This window comes from Cetorhinus maximus, chromosome 21, assembly GCF_964194155.1.
Source record: "Cetorhinus maximus chromosome 21, sCetMax3.hap1.1, whole genome shotgun sequence".
Lineage (NCBI taxonomy): Eukaryota > Metazoa > Chordata > Chondrichthyes > Lamniformes > Cetorhinidae > Cetorhinus > Cetorhinus maximus.
In genome coordinates this window covers 77,410,835-77,429,024 of record NC_135899.1, presented here as the reverse complement: position 1 = coordinate 77,429,024, position 18,190 = coordinate 77,410,835, and positions in this window count along the sequence as shown.

The following is an 18,190-nucleotide window of genomic DNA, read 5'->3' as shown; positions in this document are numbered from 1 at the left end:
AAGGGTATGAAACTGAGTCCTTTGCTGAGCACTGAACGTTCAGCATCAGAGAGGGGGAGGCCAGGGGATATAGTGAATACACGGCCAGGGCTGGGATTGGAAGACGGGATGGAGACAGAGGGACGGGCAGGGGTGGAGGGTCCTGGGTGGGCGTTGGTGTCAATGTGTTGTTGGAGCTTGCGTTCCTTTGTACCTGAAAGAAAGAGACAAAGTTTCTTGTTGTCGGATAAGATGAAGAATAAAATTAAACTGGGGGCAAGGACAGCTTAGAGATAGGGGGAGTCGGTGCTGCTGGAGGGAGAGGTCGAGTGTGTTCATATGGCGGCGCATGGCACTGAGTGTGGATCTCAGGATTCAACGAGAACAGCAGTCCGAGGAGTGTTGTATGTCCCGGAGATACCTGTAATCCTTGGTAGGTTTGAAACATGAGGGATGGAACTTCAGTTCGAATCCAGGTGGGGTGAGTCGGAGACGGAGACAGTCACTGAGGAAGGAAATATGTCTGAGAAAGCGAGTTTTAGTAAACACCTTGTCAAACACCAGGAGAGAAATGGAAAGCAGTGAAGATGAACAGGGCAAAAGAGATAAGTGGAAATCCTGTCAGAGAGAAGAGCAGTACTTCTTCAAGGTAGGCATTCCTGGAAGAGAAATGGCAGTCAATTAAACACTAAGATAAAAGCAAAATACTGCCGATGCTGGAAATCTGAAACAAAAACAAAAATAGCTGGAAAAGCTCAGCAGGTCTGACAGCATCTGCGGAGAGGAACACAGTTAACGTTTCGAATCCCCTGAAGAGTAGTCACTATTATAATGTAGGAAATGTGGCAATCCATTTGGGCATAGTAAGCTCCCACAAACATCAATGTAATTTGTTTTAATGATTTTTGGTTGAGTGATAAATATTGGCCCAGGTCATTGAGGAGAACTCCCCCACTCTTCTTCAAAGTAGGATCAAAGGGTTTTTTACATCTAAGCAGGAGGCCAGACAGGGCCTTCATTTAATGCATTTACTGAAAGATGGTGTTTCCAACATTGTAGCACACTGTCAGTGAAGTGGCAGCCTAGATTTTGTGTTCAAATCCCTAGAGTAGTTAAGGTAGCTGGACAATGTAAGGCCTACTGAATATGGTTTTTTTTTGGGATATGCACATGGGGCAAAACTCAACCTGGGCTCTATTAAAAATTAAGCTCTTGGGGTGTGGGTATTGCTGGCGAGGTCATTATTTATTGCCCATCCTTAGCTGCTGTCATGAAGATGTGCTTATTTAAAATAGTGATTTTGAATCCACTGACTTGGAACTTGGACTAGAACTTTTAAGAGCAGACTTTTTAAAACAACTTTCCAACAAGCACCAAGATGTAGCTTGGCTGGTGGTGAGAAAGGCCCTCCCCATCAGATCCTTCAACACGCCAGCAGTCTCACTCCCTCTGCACGTTGCCCTCGAGGTGGCTGTGGTAGGGACGAGACCATTGTTCACCTCCTTGTGGATTGTGCCTTTGAAAAGAAGGCCTGGAGAAAGATACAGTAGTTTCTGTTGAGGTTCATCCCGAGCAGTTCTATGACACAGGACTCTGTGCTCTACGGGCTGTTCCCAGGGACACACACCGAGACAAACATCAACTGCAGCTGGAGGATCATCAACTCGGTGAAAGACGCTCTTTGGTCTGCCTGAAACTTGTTGGTCTTCCAGTGCAAAGAGTTGTCCCCGACCGAGTGTTGCAGACTGGTACTAAAGCTTGGGGCAGCCTCCACAAAGGCGCAATGGGGAAAGGTCGCTGTCTAAGACCTTTCTGCCATAGTGCACCGAGGGACTGGGAAAGGTATAGACCCCTCGGGCTGTACAGATCACAATGAATGTATGCAGTGAATACTAATTGTATTATAATTGTATTGAAGCAGCCCAGAGTGCAACATGATGTATGTTGATAACTCCAATACCATTGCATTGTCTGATTGTCTGTAATGACCATATTGAAGTGACTGTAATATTCATTGATTGTACTGAAGCACCTCGTGATCCATGTGTAAAAGTTGAATTTGATTGTACTTTTTGTGATGGCGATTTAGAAATGTTTTGTAATGTTCTTCCAGATATTTTATGAATGAAGTATATTTTTCAAAAAAAACAAGCAGTAAAGGGTGACTGGAAATCACAGCCAAAAAAAATGGCTGCTACTCCAACTTACATCCCTATGCATTCCACATTCCACTTCATTGAGATGGAGACTCTGGGTCTGTGAAGACCCCACCAGAGACAATAAACCCCTGAGGAAGTTGAAAGACCCTATCGTCTATGCCATTAAAATGACAAACACCTGAGATTCAGGAGAATCCTGTTGGAGACAGGACATTAAATCTAATCAAAAGCAAAATACTGCGGATGCTGGAATTTAGAACAAAAACAAAAATACCTGGAAAAACTCAACAGGTCTGTCAGCATCTGCGGAGAGGAACACAGTTAATGTTTCAAGTCCGTATGACTCTTCAACAGAACTAAGGAAAAATAGAAAAGAGGTGAAACATAAGCTGGTTTAAGGGGGGTGGGACAGGTAGAGCTGAATAGAGGGCCAGTGATAGGTGGAGATTGCCAAAAGATGTCATAGACAAAAGGACAAAGAGGTGTTGACGGTGGTGATATTAGCTAAGAAATGTGCTAATGGGGACGTTAAGGGTATAAAATCTAATCACTTGGGGCATGAGACAATGGCTAAGGTAACTTTGCAGACATGATGTAATCAAGCTACCTTTTGAAATACATGAAGAACAGCCTTATTTGGATTCCCTCTCTGACAATGGAGAGCAAATCACATGACCAGCAAACCCCTTTTGTGTGTTAGAAAAGACACCTTTTGCGGAGAGTTGAGGCTGAGATGCTGATGAACTGAGGACAAGCAGCTGAAGCTGTTGAGCCTTGCCCTCTCTCCCCATCCTTCCTGATCAGCTTCAAGCCCCTTTTGCTGATCAAGACCAACCAGAGGCAAACCTACAGAGTACAGAGGCCTTTCCAAACAGAAATTCTGCTCAACACCACCGTCTCCAGAGGAACAAGCAAATTAACCAGTCACAAATTTAAATCGGAAGATCAGGATCACTGATGGAGCATCTGACCAACAGAATCACCAAGTCACTGACCATATATTCCTTTCACTTATCGAGTCTAATTTGATCAACCTATCCTTCCTCACCCTGTAATCTGTATTTGTGTGTGTGCGTGTGAGAAAATTGGTGCATATTTTATTTTACCCAGAACGCTGTAAGTACAATAAAACCTCTTTCTTTGTTAAACTCAAGAAAACACGTTTGATTGGCACTTTTATGATCACAGTGCATAAACAGTTAATCACTTACAGAATTGGCAAGTAAATCCTTTTAAATTAAAAACCCTGTTATGACCAAACGAGGAGTGGGAAAAGAAGGAAACTATTTCACCTCTTCTCACCCAGTCGTACCGCTGCTCTGACAAGGTGCTGGGCCTTTGTGTGATGCTGCTGCAGTCATTAGTTTGTCCAACTTGCTAGGCCATTTCAGACAGGGTGACTAACAGTCCCAGGTTTTCTGGGACTGTCCCGTAATTAGGCCTTTTGCCTTGCGTCCCAGGACATGTCTTCCCGAGATGAGTTTTGTCCCAGAATTCATCTGCGCCTGCTAGTCGTTTTTTTGCGCATGCTTCTGTCCATCTTTGTGGCTGTGCATGTGTTGGCCAGACTTTCATTTGCACATGCTTCGGTCATTTTTATATTGATGCATGTGTTGGCCCCGGAATTGCCATGACTTGTGCTCGGAGGATCCGAGCGCACGTCTTGGGGGGACGTTCAACCGAGTCCTCGGACCCGCTCTTACGGCAGCACTAACAGCATCACAACTTTTTCCTTGAGAGTTGGTCACTCTGACTCCAGGAAGCAATAGGAATCACCACTGAACATGCACCAAGATCAGATGTGGGCCAGACCAGCGATTATTGATAAGTTCCCTTCCCTGAGCAACGACATATTTATATAGCACCTTTAATGTAATAAAACATCCCAAGGCACATCCAAGGGGAATTATAGAGGGAAATTGGACACTGAGCCACATAAGGCAACATTGGGGCAGATAGATAAAAATTTGGTCAAAGAGGTAGGTTTTAAGGAGGGTCTTAAACGAAGAAAGTGAGATAGAGAATCAAAGAGGTTTAGAAAGGGAATTCTATAGCTTAGGGCAGTTGTAGGCATGGCCATCAATGGTGGATAATTAAAATCAAGGATCCTCAAAAGGCCAGAATTGGATGAGCACAGATAACTTGGAGGACTGTGGGGCTGAATGAGATTACAGAGATAGGGAGGGAGGAAACCATGGAGGGATTTGAAAGCCAGAAAGAGAATTATAAAATTGAGTCTTTTTTTGCTTGACCGGGAGCCAATGTAGGTCAGCGAGCACAGAGGTGATAGGTGAAAGGGACACGGGCAGCAGAGTTCTGGTTGACCTCAAGTTTATAGAGGGTGGAGTGTGAGAGGCAAGCCAGGAGTGCATTGGAATAATGAAGTATGTTATTGAACAGGTTGTGTGAAGTACATTATTGATGAGGTTGCATTTTTATTTAATTCATTCTCAAGACGTGGCCGTCGCTGCCAAGGCCAGCATTTATTTTGTACCCCCTTGTTGACGTTGAGAAGGCTGTAGTGGGCCCCCTTGAACTGCTGCAGCCCAAGTGGCGAAGGTACTTCCACATTGCAGTCTGATAAGGAGTTCCAGGATTTTGACCCAGCTGTGTTGAAAGAACAGCCGATATTTGTCCAACCTATGTTAGTGTGAATGGAGGGGAACTTGGCGGTTCCTTGCGTCAGCTGCTCTTATCCTCCCAGATGGTAGAGAGATACAGCTAAAGAAGTCTTGGCGAGATGCTGCAGTACATCTTGCAGATGGTATACACTGAAACCATAGGTTGGTGTGGAGGGAGTGAATGTTTAAGATGCTGGATAGGCTGCCGATGAAGCGGGCTGCTTTGTCCTGGATGGTGTCGAGCTTCTTGAGAGTTGTTGCTTAATCGCAATGCGTAGTGAGTATTTCATCACACTCCGAATTTGTGCCTTGTGGCAACTTTTGGAGTGTTCCTTTCTTTCAGTTACAAAATTATCAGTTTAATTTAATTATTGCCATGAACCATTGGGGTACAAAGAGATAAGATTGTGTCTGCAGACAATCTGTTGAATAGATTAGGGAGGACGAGGAATTGCAATCTCAGGTTTTGTAAAAGGCAGATCTAGGTTAAATGTCAAGAGATAGTTTTTCTCCTAGAAAATAGTGGAGCTCTGGAATAGGCTGCAATGGACATCATTTCTCTAAATTCCTTCATGCAAAAGCTGAACCTGTTTCTGGCTGAGGCAGATATCAACTCGTTCAAGGGGTAGGAACCATATTAAATTATCAGGGCCGGAGTGATCTCCTGATTGATTGCCTAAGTCGGGGTGGAGGTGGGTGGCGGGCGGGCCTGAGAGCTGTCTTGGATTTTTTTGCTCCTTAATCTGTGATCTGTTTTTTTGCCGCTCCCAGGTCACCTGGTGTCTGCATATCACAATGATATGCCACAAGTTGGCTGGAGCAGCAGGTCTTTTCCTATCCATCATGCAAAATCTGGTGTAGTGATCATTACACTACAATAAACAGTCATTACCTGGTGTTAGACATCTTTGGTTAATGGGCAAAGTGCAGGTGGTGTTTTGGTCATATACTTACCAACCCTCACAATCTGGGCTCACAACTGAGAGATGAATAAAGTATGTGGGATCCTCAGATGGAATGGAAATGTACCCTAGTAACAATCAGAAAAGCAAAGAGGAAGTCTGGGGTCCACCACATGTGTGCAATTTCATTAAAATAACTGGTATTTCTTACATATTGTTACAGATGAAACTTATTAGAGTGAGGTCCCTGGCACTGGTTAAATTGGTTTGTGTTATTAAGAAATCTGCTTGAATGTTCAGGGATTTTGCCAGGGCTCACAAATCATTTTAGCAGAATGTTCAAACTATGATTCCATAATGAAGACAAATGAATTGCATTCGCCCTTTCTGTGCTCCTGCGGTATGTGCCCAGGTATATACACAAAGGTTTTTAAATTCTTGGAATCCCATGTCTCTGATGGTATTAATAGAACTTCCAGTTACCCTGAACCGCACCCCCCAACCGCCTTATTAAAAGACACAGACCCAATCCCAATTGTTAGTGAACAGGCTTGCGTACAGATTGGGGGTGGGTGGCTGAAGCCTGTTTAACAGCACAGCAATGACATTTGCACTGTCTGAGGCGCAGGAAATGAACCACTTTGCCTGAGTAGCAGAGTGGTGGCCCACATAGTCTGAATGCAAGTAGTATAATTTCTTTTAAGACAGGTCCTAAGGCAGCACTGGATCATTAATGGTGGAAGAATAAGCAGGCGTCATAGTTCACTGAGTCCGAAGGTGGTGGCTTTATTCAACTCCAGAGAGTTAAGCAACAAAACTAGGCCACTATTCCCATAGCAGTAGTACTGAAAAAGTGCCACCTTTCACAAGACATTAATCTGAGGCCCTATCTGCCTCTCAGGTGGACATAAAATACCCCATGAGCTTGGGTTCTGGCCAATATTTATCTTTCATTCACCATCACTAAAACAGATTATCTGGTCATGGTCTCATTATTGTTTGTGAGACTTTGCTGTTTGCAAATTGGTTGCCGTGTTTCCTTACATTACAACAGTGACTGTAAAAAACTCTACTTAATTGGCTGTAAAGCAGTTTGGGATGTCCTGGGGTTGTGAAAGGTGCTATGTTAATGCGCATTCTTTTTCTTAATACCCCATCCCTAGTTGGGCAACAAACACTGTCTTGGCAGTGGCACCGACATCTCAGCAATAAATGTTATAAAACTCCCTATAAAGTGCCCAATATCAGGGAGTTATAGTGAGCCCTGGATTCAAACAGAAACCTTTGTTACTCCTATTTGTCTCGGATGTATCAGTGCACCCTCACACACTGGGGTAAAATTGGACATGAGCGAGGCATCAGGTGACATGGCATGAGTCACCCATTAAACGACACACCAACATCCAACGCTATTGACGTCAGTGGGATTGAATATTGGACATTGTGAGGCCCATATCATTCTGTCTGTTTCAGCATGCCTACCCAGGCCCCATCTCATCCCTTATGATCCCCCTGACTTCAGAAAACCCTAGATGTATATAAGGAAACTACTGAATAAACTTATTAACAAGAAACAGACGTGCAAATAGTAACTGCAGACTTAGAGTAATCAGAAGTTTACAATTTTTGATCAATTATAGAAATAGTATCAATTATAGAAAAAGTTGCCTCTTCTGCACTAAACTTCAATGTAAAGCAAGTCCCTCTCCACAATCTTACACAACAATCGCTCCAGTTTTTATGAATTGCTCCCAGCTATTTTCTCTCTATTCTCTCTCCATCCCTTCTCTATTTTTCTCTTGTTTTCTCTGGCCGCATCAGAAATACTACTGAACAGGGGAAATTCTTTCTATAATATAATTTCTAACCCAGATATTTTGCACCTGGACTTTGAATAGACATTTGACAAAGTTCTGCATGAAAGGCTATCAGTGAAACTTTAAGGGCGGAATCTTATGGCCCCACCATAGAAGGGAGCCATTCAAAAGTCCATTGGCTTCAGCGGGACTGGAATATCCTGCCAACGGCAGGGGCCATAAAATTGCGCCCCAAGCTGTAGAAATTCCAGGAAAACCTTGGGAATGGGTAAGAAAATTAATTGAAGGATAGGAAACATCAAATAGTTGTTAGAGGTGTTTTGCTGGAACAGAGGAAGGTTACCCCAGGGCTCAGTGTTTGAGTCTTAACCGTTTCTAATTTACAGCAACAACTCAAATACAGAAACTCAATGTAAATTGGTCAAATTAGCAGACAGATGCCAAACGAGTGAGTCAGTGGAGTTAGTAATACTTAGGGCAGAAAACATAGAATGAGTTGGACAAAATATATGAGCAGGCAGAAGCAATAGCAGATGAAATTTATTACTAAATATTGTACTTGAGAAGGCAAGTTGGGTGACAGACAAACTCCATGAATGGTATTGAAATAGCTCAAGGTGGAGGTGAAAGATACCTACTAGACAAGACAAACATAGAATCATAAAATTCTGCAGTAGGGAATGAGGCCTTTCAGCCCATCGTGTCTCTGCTGGCCAACAAAGTATGCTAGCTTTTTGTGATTCATGTATGTAGACCCCCAAAGCTTTATGCAGCCTTTCTCCATTTAAATAATATTCAGCTCCTCTATTCTTCCTGCCAAAGTGCAAACCTCACATTTTCTCACTTTATATTCCATCTGACAAGTTTTTTCCCACTCACTTAACCTGTCTATACCCCTCTGTAGACTCTTTGTGTCATTCTCACCACTTGCCTTCCCACCTATTTTTGTGTCATCCACAAACTTGGCGATAGTACATTCACTTCTCTTATCTAAGTCATTAATATATATTATAAATAATTGTTGCCCCAGCATTGATTCTTGTGGTACTCTACTTGTTACATGTTGCCATCCTGAAAATGCCCCCCTTATCCCAACTCTCTGTCTTCTATTAGTTAGCCAATCCTCTTTCCATGCTAATATACTACCCCCAACACCATGGGCTCTTATCTTATTAAGTAATTATGTATGGTACCTTATTGAACACCTTTTGGAAAGCCAAATATATTACATCTACTGGTTCCCCTTTATCTATCCTGCTTGTTACCTCCTCAAAGAATTCTAATAAATTTATCAGGCGTGATTTCCCCTTCATGAAGCCATGCTGACTCTGCTTGATTATATCAAGCATTTCTAAATGCTCTGCTAGTACATCGTTTATAATAGACTCTAACATTTTCCCAATGATAGATGTTAAGCTAACTGGCCTATAGCTACCTGTTTTTTGTCTCCCTCCCTTTTTGATTAAGGGTGTTACGTCGCAGCTTTCCAATCCTCTGGGACTTTTCCAGAATCTAAGGGTTCTTGGAAGATTACTACCAGTGCACCCACTATCTCTGTAGCTACTTCCTTTACTATCCTAGGCTGCAACCATCAGGCCCAGGGGACTTATCGGCCTTTAGCCCCATTAGTTTCCCTAGTACTTTTTCTCTGGTGATAGTTATTGTATTTATTTCATCCCCACCTTTTGCCCCTTGATTATTTAGTTCGTAGTCTTGTAGGTTACAGTATTTCCAGTGCATATCTAAGCACTTTTTAAATATTACCTTCCGCTACCATCCTTTCAGGCTGTAAGTTCCAGATCCCCACCAACTTCTAGGTGAAAGATTTTCCCTCGAATTCCCTCGAAAATTCCCTTTAAACCTCCTGTCTCTTACCTTAAATCTATTCCCCTGGGTTATGGATTCGTCAACCAAGGGGAATTTGGTCTTCATCCAGTCTATTTAGAGCCCTCGTAATATCAAACACTTCAATTGTCAACATGTCCAAATAATCAAAGAGGTCAACAAAATGTTGAACTGTGAAGGCAATCAGTATAAGTTAGGACAGCAGTACCCTGATCACTCAGTCTGGTTCTAGTCACTGGGGAAAAAAAAAACAAGATTTGCATTTCTATAACGCCTATCACAACCTCAGGCCATAACAAAGTGCTTCGCAGGCATTTTTTTTGGAGTATAGTCCCTGTTGCAAGACAGCAAACATGGCAGCAAGGTCCCACAAACAGCAATGACAAGATAATCTGTTTTCAATGATGTTGTTTGAGGGATGAATATTGGCCAAGATGCCAGGGAGAACTCTGCTGCTCTTCTTTAAATAATGCCATGAAATTTTTTATATCCACCTGCGGCGGTGGCCAGGTCTTCAGTACAGCAGCACTTCACCAGTGTTGCCCTAGATGTCAGCAGTGGCTCAATGGTAGCATTCATGGGCTGGATCTTCCTGGCCGCGGGATTGTGGGAGTGGAGGCGTGAAGGCTGAGAAAATAGTAGGGAGCCACATCGGGCATTCTGGCTGCCAGGGAGTTTCCCGGGGTTGGGCCAGCACACAGATCGGCTGCCTGCCTCAGGGCAGTGTGCGCCAATCTGCATATTTAGGGCCCCAATTAGGGGCTATTCTGAACACTTGCCAGCAGTTTGCCACCAGCGCAGCAGCCTTCTGCCATGTGCAAAGGCTGCCAGCTTAATGGGTGCAACTGCAACAGTGCAGGGGGCCCTCGGAGCCAGAGGGTCCATCTTCCAAAGAGGAGGCCAGTAGCAGCAAAAGCTGTAGCTACAGCCTAAACGTTGCCACCAGTGGGGTTGCCCCTACGACCAGAGGAGCCTCTCTGAAAAATGTATTAATTTTCATCCCTCTATGTTGTGACACTCACATTTTTCTCATTGCCTCAGCTGCACCAACTTCTCTTGTTGAGGTTGCCAAGGCTTTAAAGCTGCTGGACTCTGACTGGGCCAGCAGCTACGGTAGGCCACCTACTGTCCTTAACTGGATAAAGATCCTCCAGTCTGCCTCCCACTGATTGCAGGCTCAGGACGCCAACAGAAAATCCTGACCCTTGACTCTGAGTCTGAAGGTTGTAAACTTCCATCTCAGTCTCGTGACTTGAGCAGATAATCCAGGCTGATACTCCAAGTGCACTACTGAGGGTGTGTTGCACTGTTGGAGGTGCTGTCTTACAGGTCAGGTGTTAAACCTAAGCCCTGCCTGCTTTCTTAAGCAGGTGTAAAAGATCCCATGGCATTATAATGAAGAACGGCAGGGGAATTCTCTCTGGTGTTCTGAAGATTCATTATCCCTCAATCAACACCACTCAAACAAAGGTTATCAGAGTATTATAACATTGCTGTTGTGGGAGCTTGCTCTGTGCACATGGGTTGCTGTGTTTCCTACATTATAAGTGATTCACTTCCAAAGATCTTCAGCAAGAGCTGTAAAGTTCTTTGAAACACTCTGAGGTTGTGAAGGGTGGTGCCATTCTGACAAGTCATTCTTTGTCAGGCTAGATTTTGTATTCAAGCCTCAGAGTGGGATTTCTATCCACAATCTTCTACGTTGAGGGGCACAGGTGCTACCCACTGAGAAACAAGGAGAGCTGGAGACATTTTTTTAAATTCACTTTTGGGACATATGAGCATCACAGGCTAGGCCAGCATTTATTGCCCATCCCTAATTGCCCTTGAGAAGGTATCATACACCTACAGGGCTTTTTCTCCTGTAGTAATTTGATTCAACCGAGCGGTTTACTATACCATTTCAGAGAACAGTTAAGAGCCAGCAACATTGCTGATCATCATTAATGAGACTAGCATTTTGTTCCACATTTATTAATTAATTGAATTTAAATTCTCCCAGCTACATTGGTGGTACAATGGCCAGGGCCAGGGAGAGAAATCAGAGACCCTGGTGCTTCTCTTGTTTCCAGACCCCTTATTCCCCCCTCCCTCCCCCTTTAACCCTCCCCCTCAATCATGCATGATATTTTTTCCCCTTTCAAGATTCATCAGTCGGTTCACCAAACAATCACAGAAAGGTCCTAGTAAAATGATAATGCCCATTGTTGGTATCTGGTTACAAATATCATCCGATTATATATGCAGCATGAATGACTAATATTATGGCCAGCAACGATATAATGCAATGTTAGTTTGTGTGTGCCCTAGAGGTGATCCCACCACCATTTATTACCAGAGAGTACAGTTTACTTTAAAGTCATCATGCAATTTTGTTATAACACTGTGCAGATGATAACACTGATTTTGGCGACTGCCAAACTCAGTTCTCATTAACATGTTCTGCACATTACATCATATGGACACGGTAACAGTAAATTCATATTTGGAGGAAAGATTCAATACTTGCAACCCAGATAAATTGCGCAAGATCTTTTCCATTCCATAAAAGGAGTAGAAGACTTTCTCCTGCCTGGGTGCATGATACTATTCTGTATAACCATTTCATACAAGGGGTGTAATTGGATTCCATTTTATCAGTAATTTGACAGGGTAGAAAGATCAAATGGCTCCTGAGCAACAAAGTGGAATGATTGAACAACATCGGCCTTCACTGGTAATGAGAAGTGTTGGAGTCCTCAGGTGCCTCTGCGTGCACAACTTTTAAAAGGCCAGAGGACAAAGTCTGAATGGTTCACAATTGTATCTGTGTTTCTTGATCAGTAAGTCTGAAGACTGCTGATTGCTGCTTCTCACTGCAATATATTTTCAATATCTACTATACAGCACAACTTTATCACAATATTTCAATACATCAAAAAACTCGTAAAAGCACCAAGATAGAGTGGGATAATAGGTAAGTAGACAAAAGGACAAGATTTAAGTCAATGGAAAAGATTCTTGAGAATCATGTGCACTGTAAAACAGGTTACTGATTCACTATGGGCCCACTACACACTGCTGACCTGGGAATTTCACCCCACAAAGCCTGCTCAGTAAACTTCCATTTGCAACAAAATAAATAGAACTCCAGTCATGATTCCACCCTGTTTACAAGATAATTATGGATGACAAGGGTCATCTAGCTCAGCTCATATCATCTATCCAAATGACATATAAACATACGAACATACATATTATGAGCAGGAGTAAGCCATTCGGCCCCTCAAGCCTGCTTTGCCATTTGATAACATTGCCTACATTATACCAGTGACTACAATTCAAAAGTACTTAATTGACTGTAAAGCAAATTTGAATATCATGAAATGTGGTGTATATATACAGGTTTTGTCTTTCTTTCATGCATGCATGCAGTAAGCAGAGTGACTGTAGCACTGGTGAAATTGGAGGCCCATTGCTGATTCTCTAATGCTGATTATGCTGGTAATTAATCACAGAACAACCAACTAATGTTAGGAAAGTAGCTACAAAGAAATCACTACATTTACAAAACAATTCAACTCTGTAGCTAACACAACCGTACCATTCTGACTTCTCTGGGGCCAACCAATATACTATAAATGGCACCCACTCCTTTTACGCTATTTACACTAGTCCCAGGATTCATCAATCAGACATGTAACAGCAACTCAGGAAAAATGTAGATTGAATTATTGCTCTGAATTATACATGGTACATAAATTCAATACGGCCTTAATTCAAGAGTTGAATTGTTTCCCATTCCCCCAGAAACTGCCATACAAATTGTGTTGTACACTATGAATTTACTGTCTATCTGGGGTGAACCTAGAATGGTGTAGAGGTTTGTGAAATCTTTATTTAAGCAATCTCCTTGTGACAAATAGGGATTTCATTCCCAGACCTTGCAAGAGTAATAAAATGGGCAAAAGTGAGTCAACACCCTGTTTTGCATCACTCCTTTTTTTCATTTTCTTACCTTTATTTTGATGAGGCCTAAGATTCTCAAGCCTCTGGTACATCAACATAGCATGTCATCAGAATTGTACCTACTTTAGGGCATAATGAACATTTAGAATGCTATAAATTGGCTGGTTTTAATTCAAGAGAGAATGTTGAGAAGTGTACAATATTTTATTTTGTGGTACCACACCTTAAAAGTGACCCAAAACACCCACACCACCCTAACACTCTCACACCCCGCCCACCAGCCCACCCATCCCCCCACCCCAACCTACCACACCCAACCCAACCACCATCCTATTGCCTCCCCTTGCATCCCAACACCACCCACCGATCACCACCCCCCCTAACCCCATGCCCACCCATCCCACCAGTAAATTGCAAAGGATAATGAGACATAGGCTCATGCTAGTAAAAGACAAATTTAGGACTGATATCAGGAAGATTTTCTTCATGCACTGAGTAAAGCAGAGACATAAACACCGGAAATAATTGAAGAATGATTTGGATTCTGCATTCCAGACTTAGGGCTGAAAGAAATTGAATCAAATTGTCTCGCATTCATTTGTAATTATCTTGTGACCTTGTGATGTTGTGAGCAAACGGTATCAAAATATAGATCTTTCCTGTTTGTTTGTTGAACATCCATAGGATGCCATAGATAATGGCTGAGATTCTTAAAAAGTTTATGCAAGGGGATGGCTCAGGAGACTGCCTGAATGGAGTCTGCACATCGTAAACAGATCAGCGGAGATATCTGTGCCACTGCTGATCAAAAACCCCAGAACAGATCCCCCAATAGCGGCTGGAACAATCCCACTCTCACCAGTTGTGAGATCTCTGAAGGTAGCGGGGCAGGTAGATAAGGTGGTTGCGAAGGCATATGGGATACTTGCCTTTACTAGCCGAGGCATAGAATACAAGAGCAGGTAGGTTATGCTGGAACTGTATAAAACGCTGGTTAAGCCGCAACTGGAGCACTGCGTGCAGTTCTGGTCACCACATTATCAATGTGATTGCACTGGAGAGGGTGCAGAGGAGATTTACCAGGATGTTGCTTGGGCTGGAGGATCTGAGCTGTGAGGGAAGATTGAATAGGCTGGGGTTGTTTCCCTTGGAGCAACGAAGGTTGAGAGAGGTCCTGTTAGAGGTGTACAAGATTATGAGGGGCATAGATAGGGTGGATAGGAAGGCACTTTTTCCATTGGTAGAGGGGTCAATACCAGGGGGCATCGATTTAGGGTAAGAGGTAGAAGAGGTAGAGGGGAGTTGAGGAGAATTTTTTCGCCCAGAGGGTGGTGGACGACTGGAACTCACTGCCTGAATGGGTGGTTGCGTCAGAAACTCTTGTAAATTTAAGAAGTATTTAGATATTCACTTGCATTCCAAAGCCTCCAGGACTATGGGCCAAGCGCTGGAAAATGGGATTAGTGTAGTCAGATCTTTGTTGACTGGCGTGGACACGAGGGGCCGAATGGCCTCTGTGCTGTAAACGTCTATGAGTCCATGAGTTGTAAACAGTTTACCTTAGAAATCACAGATCAAAGGGAATAGGTAAAGAAAGCTGCAATTTAAAGCATTCACGTGCTAATGTGTCAGTTTGGCACTCTCATCCCTAAGTCGAAAGGTAATAGGATCATAGCCCATCTCCACGACTTGAGTACACAATCTAGACTGGCACTCACATGCAGCACTGAGGGACAGTTGCACTGTCCGAGGTGTTGGGTGGAATTGTTCCAGATTTGCATTAAGTGCGGTAGTGCGTGGGAAAACAACATTTTACCCACCGGCTGTAATAGCAGCTTCTCACGCCATATCATCCCAATCCCGCCACATTAATTATGCATTCCCGGGAATCACAACACTTCAATGCCGGGCAGGCTCTCATTCGCCCGCCACGCCATCACCTCGCCGCTTCATCACGCCTGGCGCCATATTTAAAGTGCAGCCGTGCGCACTCCTCTCAGTGCTTCCAGCCCAGGACTGCTGCATGGAAGACATGGCCCAAAAGGCAAAAAGACTGCAGCCCCCAGGTTCAATGACGCATCCCTTGAGCACCTTTTGGATGCCATGGAGGCTCGCCGTGATGTCCTCTACCCCAGCTCTGGCCGCGGGATAGGCAGCAACATCACCAATCCAGCATGGGAGGTGGTGGCAGCGGTGGTCAGCACCAATGCCCTGCAAAAGAGGTCAGCCACCCAGTGCCACAAGAGGATGAATGAACTCCTCCACACCACCAGGGTAAGTCGCTCTTCTCATCACTGTCAACTCACTCACTCACAAACCCATCACACACCAACAAGGCCCTCACTCACTGCCAGTTCAAGGGACATCACCATTCACTCTCTCACACACACCATCATTGTCCTCATCCCATCCATGGCACCACTTGCCACCCACACAGGGCAGGCATACTTATCACCTGGCCTGGCAGGCTCCCTGCTTACACTCTCTCCAGTTGTATTCATGCAGGACAAGCTGGCACACGACACGAGGGAGGGGTTGAAGACTGGTGGAGGAATACCTCAAATCAAGGTCCTCATGGACTTTGAAAACAGAGCCATCCAGGTGGCCAGTGGGGATCTGGACCGGTCCTGTGCTGATGGTGAGGTCGGCGGTGCTCCACTACTTAAGGATCCAGCAGTGCAACATCCATCAGACAGTCATGCTGTGACTGATGTGTCCTGTTTCACAGGCCACTGCCATGCACCAATTATATCTCCTTGCTTTCACAGGCACTTCTGGGAAACAGCCAACTGAGTCCATGACCCAGGGCCTCCAATCAAGCCCTGAAGAAATCTCTGAAGAGGAATCTGAAGGCACCCTCCCAGAAGTCCCGTCACAGCGCTCACCCATACCCCTCACCAGCGCAGAGACACACACCTCAGTGGGGCCTAGCTTTAGAGTAGCCTCGAGATCACAATCCAGTGAGCACATCGCACTGTCTGATTCACAGCAGGCGGCAGCAGGGTCTTCCCAGGTCCCTGGCATTCGGAGGACTGCTGGAGGCCAGAAATTTGTTGTGCCCGAGTCAAATGATGAGCCTCTGAACTCGGTCATGTCACAGTTGCTGGAGCTGCAAAGACAAGCTTGGGAATATCAGGAAGGGATGTCCGCTGCACTCCTCAGATTGCAAGGCACAATGGAGGAGTCTGTCCATCTTCAGGCTGAAGTGATAATGCCAGCATGCCAACACACCAAGGTCAACATTGGTAGGATGCCGGCTGCCATGGAGACCTTGGTCCAAGATGTTACTCCTGCGTTGCTGCGCGGGCTGAACTCCATTGCTGATGCCATAGTTTACCTCCAACGGTGTGTATGCGAGACGGGTGCAGGGCAGCTCCATCTCACTCCAGCATCCCCTCCTCCTCAAGGAGTAAGCCAGGGTCCCTCGGGCACCCATAGGGAGGAGGATCAGCAGGTGCACACCATAGGGCCATTCACCCAGATGACTCCGGGAGAGTCTGGCTCATCCGAATCCCCTCTTCCTGTGACCCCAGCAGCTCCAGCTCTACAGGCTGAGGAGGGTGTGACTGCCACACAACAGGACCCCAAAAGCGGGCCGGGGTCCTCCAGGTCTTGGACCTCCAGAGGACGCTCGACAAGGTCATCACAGACAAGGCGTAACAGTCAGCAGGCTGCCTCCACCTCCGCTGTGGATGTCCGGGGAGCATCAAGACGTAGCGGCAGGGTTAGGGAAGTTAAGAAGATGTAGTTGCACAGCCTGGGCACGGGTGTTAGTCACTTGTACATTATGTTCATTATTGTAAATAAACTCTCAACAATGTCTCCCTGTCTGTGGCTCCTTGTTCTGATGAGCAGCGTTCATGCCACTCAGATGTGAAACCTTTCTGCACAAGATAAAGGCAGGTGTCTCAGTCCAGGGCCTCTTCCCTGTGCTTTGTGCAGCCTTCAGACCAAAATGATGGTCTGACTTCACACTCCTTGGACACATTAGTGATGCCTGCAACCCGATGGAGATCTGAGCGCTACTTGAGTGCAGTCAATTGCACCCTGTCCCCGTGGGAAACCCGAGATCTGGGCAAATCCAACCGCTGTTACATCCTGGCTCTCTTGGTCCTGAGCGAATGCACTGTGTTGTGTGCCCTCGTAAAGATGGCATCTGTGACCTCATGGATATATTTGTGGGTGGCGGCTTGTGATATCCCACAGAGGTCACCTGTGGAGTCCTGAAAGGAGCCACTGGCATAGAAATTGAGCGCCGCTGTCACTTTCACGGCACTGGCAGTGGATGCCCTCCATGTCTCCGTGGTGCCAAATCCTGCAGCAGGTGGCAGATGTGATCGACCAGTTCCCTAGACATGTGCAGCCTTCAGCGACACTGGTTTTTGGTCATCTGCAGGAACGAAAGGCAGCATCTATAGACCCAGGGTCTAGGTAAGCGCTAACCATTGATGGTTTGCTGTGGCTCTTTAGTGGCGTGTGCGGGAGCCCCAGTCACCCCTTCTTCCTGAGGGTGCTGCTCCTCCCTCGGCACAGCCAGGAGCCTCAGTCACTCTCTCCTGTACACCATGAGGCACACAGCTAGTTCACCAGGCTCCATAATCCTGATGTACTGCTCCTGCAGGATGAAGGAGAGGGATGTGTGGGTTAGCTTGGGCGTACTAAGAACCGCCCTTGGTTAAGTCTGAAGGCCCCTTAACGCATCCTGGAGAATGCTGGCCACCACTTGGATGGGCAGAGATTAGTGCGCTGCATGGCTGTCTGAAACACCAGGCATCTCTGCCCCGCTCCACCTGACCAATTGGCGGCACCTTTACCCATAGGACTGCATGCTGTGCTCTCATCTCAGGCACAGGCAGTCTCCTAACCCACACTGCAAGGCTGCACTGTTAGCTTGAATCATGGGGGAGACTGGTCCAAAC